We start from the raw sequence: 4080 nt of genomic DNA, 5'->3' as shown, positions 1-4080 counted from the left end.
TGTAATCTGATTCAAAAAACTGGCAGCGTCTAATGTTTCTTGCGGCTTACGATGCGAATAGATGGCATTGTGTAACCCACCCCCCTCCAATCTAAGCTGAACGCGGTCGGCCGGATCCACGCCCGCAAGGACACCATCGAGCATGGCCTGTATAGCCGTATGAATGGCTCGAACCCCCTCTACAAATGATGTAACCCTGTCCAAATTAACAAACCAATAGTGACTGTGGTACTCAACGGCTCTGAAATGCGGTCGTTGTCGTTCATAACTGTTAATTGCCTCTAAGTATACATGTTGCCGACCTTCGTCATTACCGGGTGACTCAACACTGTCTGCATCATCATATATGGGGCTTGCATTGCGCTCAATATTGTCAGCCTGTGATTCGTCATTCGGTAATGCTTGGGGTGGCGATTGATCTATATCTACATACATTGCACTCTGCGTCCCGCCTACCACATGTTCCCTGTGCCGCTTGCGCTTTCTCAATCTGGTTAATGTTGTTACAGCCTGTTTCACCTTTGCGCGTCGGAATAACTGTGAGATCTTGTATGTTAAACAAGGTTTAATTCGTGGTTTTTTTTTTTTTTTACAGGCATTTAAATTTAAAACACGTTTCAAACCATTGCCTAGCATGCCTAGTCACGGATCAGTTTCATTTATTTCTGCAAAATGATGTATGTTGGCTTTAATAAATTCAGTTGTCTTAACCGACCGATCTATGTATTTTGACATGACATTCATATACGTCTCAACAACTTCTTTAACAATGTCTTGTTTACATTTACTACCGTGGCACACACCTTTAATGTGTTTTAACAAGTATCCGGCTTTTACGCCCATGTTCTCAACATCTTCCCGTATCTTACCCAACAACGCGTAAAATTGTATTTCAGCGTCTTGGCCTAATTGTTCTGAATTTTGACATTCATCAACTATGTCGGGCGCTAGCCCTCGCGCCGGTACACAAGCATCAGCCGATGCGTGTACCAGGGCTGTCGTTGTAAAAATATTGGGCATTGATGTTACACAATCAACCGTTGTAGTATCACCAGGTATTCCTGCAACGGCTGATAATACTTCATCAGAACTATTCTGCGGATCTTGTGTCGTTGACTCTACACAGTTTGTAATAAGCTCTTGCCCATTTATGTCATCAATATCTGATATCACAGGATTACCAGCTATGTGTCTTGTTTCTGTTTCAGAGCAATCCTGTGTATCGGTAATAGTAATGACATCGGCTTGCGACATTTGCTTAACATTACTTCTTGAGTCAATATTTGATAACAAACCAATGCCTGCTATGTGCCTTGTTTCTGTTTCAGAACAAACCTGTGTATCTGGAATTGTGATTACAGCGGATTGCGACAATTGCTTAACATTACTTCTTGAGAGACGCGATGCCCTCTTAACCTTTACAGTCTTTGTATTACCAGCGACATCCCGGTCTGCAGTGTTAAACGCTGTGTGTTTTGATGGTACAGCAACATCATTACTTACGCATGATACAGTTTGTAACGCGATCCTTCTCCGTTGCGGCTTATCATTTTCGGAATATGACAATTTTCTTTTCAGATCTGTAAATGTTGAATTATGACTTCTCTCATTCGTTCTTGGTCGAGCAGGCTTTCGTTTGTTCGGGACGATACAGCCGTTATGCACAGCCATAACTGATGACCTAGCAACGCCCTTATGTACAATTGCCGGCGTTACGAATTGATGGTTCTCCGCTTCAGCGGCGGTTGTGCGTTTTGATATTTTCCCGCTTGTACTAGGCCTGTGTATCTGCGCGCATGTATCACTGACTGTTGGTATCAAAGGAGCATAGCGTCTTGCTACAGCGTCATCTGTAATACATATATTATAAAATAAATATAAACGACTCTGCATGTAAATCAGTATTTAAATCACCGCATAACAATATACCATATAACAGTGTTTGATTACACACCTGCTGCTGCGAATTGCTGGCTTTCCGTTTCAGCGGCGGTTGTGCGTTTTGATATTTTCCCGCTTGTACTAAGACGGTGTATTTGCGCTACTGTATCACTGCCTGTTGGTATCGTCGGCGCATATCGCCTTGCTACAGCGTCATCTGTAATACATATATTATAAAATAAATATAAACGACGCTGCCTGAAAATCAGCATTTAAATCAACGCATAACAATATACCATATAACAGTGCTTGATTACACACCTGCTTTATATTCGAATGTTTTAGCACGACCCCCTGTCGCGTGTGGGAAAAACGGTTGCTCATCAACAACATTGCTGTTCTGTATAGAGGTGTTGTGACAATAATCAGGTTTGTTCAATATATCCCGTAGAATACCATCAGCCGTCGCATCATCCATTTTTGTGGCATCTTTAGCCGGTGAAAAATGAAAAAAAAAAAAAAAAATTACATACGGTATAAAATTAGAATAACATGAAAAAGCGACTCATTACTGAGAATATAAAGTGTGTACAGTTGACAACAAATCAGCACAACTGTACAAGGTTTATTTTTAATTCTTTAGCCGTGGAAAAATAAATAAATAAATAAAAAATAAAAAAATAAAATAAAATAAAAAATAAATAAAGATATCATGTTACTCACAATCTGGCGCCAATTCCAAAATATTATTAAAATCCGGTATAGCGCTGAAGTCTAAGCCAAAGGGACTATCAACAGACAAATCGAAATTCTCTGTATTTGTGATTACTGTCAAATCGGGGGAAATAAAAATGAGAAAATAATAATTATTTAATAATTACTATTTAATAATTACTTATCAATGTATCCAGACTGTTGTACGTTCATACTATTTAAACTTTTAAAAATGAACAAATTGTAGACCTTGACTATAATTTCATACTATTTAAACTTGAAATATAAATAAAAACGCGTCAATGTCATTTATAGACATAGCTTACTTTGAGAGGTTTGATAACTTGGCAAAGCATCATCATCATCATCATCAGAAGAAGATCTGTTTCTAACCATGAAAGCGTTTTTGCTGTTGATGTTCTGCATTGTCTGTCTCTGAACCAATAATGAAAATGAGAGACGGTTAATATCTATCAAACGAATTAGTTGAAATAATGTGTTGGCGCATTCCCAAAATGAACCACTAGATGTCGCTATTACCACATATTTAAATAACCTTCAGACAGCCACATTATTAAAAGCTATATGTTCTATGTGTTACAATGCATCGCTAAACAGCAACATCAATGTGGGTATACCCACAAAAAGAAGTAGTAAAAACGTAGCATTTCACATATGAGTTCATACTGCGCTTTGCAACTGTCCAATAGGTTTGAAATATTAACATATTATACATGTATGCCTAAAAACAAAGGATGCAATGGCAGGGCAGAATCGTGTAACAGTGTGTATATCGTGGCATAGAGACCACATATTTAAACAGCCTTCAGAGCCATATTTGTAAAATAAATAAATAAAAAATAAAAAATAAAAAAAATGCAATATGTATAAATATAATAATAATAATAATAATAATAATAATAATTATGATAATAATAATAATAATAATAATAATAATAACAACACTTACCATTATAACTTCAAGTGTGTATAGCGGTGCAGCTTCAGTTGAAATTTCTTCTCAGTGCACATCAGTGATGCGTCCTGTTCTTATAACACTGGCTGTGAGCCATATGGCCCCCACCAACCTGTGGTACGCCGTCCCACATTTCCAAGGTGCTTGGGGCGGGACTTTTAAATATATAAACTCTAGTCTATAATTTAGTAATTGTGATAATTATTTTCAGTTACAATAAAGATATAATCTTTTAGCTGTTTCTTAAATGTCATACACAGCGCATCAAACGCATACCAAATACATTTATATTATATATACAGAAGAAAAAAAATAAATAAAAAAATAAAAAATAAAAATCCTGAGTGGTCTAAACTACTTGTATAGATTGAATGGAAGTCATGCCAAATGGGTATATCTTATACTGTAGAATATGAGGCTCATAAAAAGCTCATAAATTATTTAATAATAAAATTAATTCATAAAAAGTATTATACAGAAGTTCTTATGAACTAATGTACATGAATACA

The 4080-nt window shown here is 36.7% G+C and overlaps 1 long non-coding RNA gene across 1 annotated transcript; it reads right to left on the bottom strand.

Annotated features, from left to right (window-relative positions):
- Positions 1–2194: 2194 nt before the first annotated feature.
- On the bottom strand, positions 2195–2986 carry LOC134956955 (uncharacterized). The gene is made up of 3 exons (XR_010186332.1): positions 2922–2986; positions 2605–2709; positions 2195–2370 (listed from the first exon to the last, which is right to left on the bottom strand). It is a non-coding gene; the product is annotated as an uncharacterized LOC134956955 (long non-coding RNA).
- Between the last annotated feature and the right edge of the window lie 1094 nt (positions 2987–4080).

The sequence above is a fragment of the Pseudophryne corroboree genome, chromosome 9 (genome assembly GCF_028390025.1).
Source record: "Pseudophryne corroboree isolate aPseCor3 chromosome 9, aPseCor3.hap2, whole genome shotgun sequence".
Lineage (NCBI taxonomy): Eukaryota > Metazoa > Chordata > Amphibia > Anura > Myobatrachidae > Pseudophryne > Pseudophryne corroboree.
Note: the sequence above shows the minus strand (reverse complement) of the source record. Positions and strands in the feature narration are given on the sequence as shown.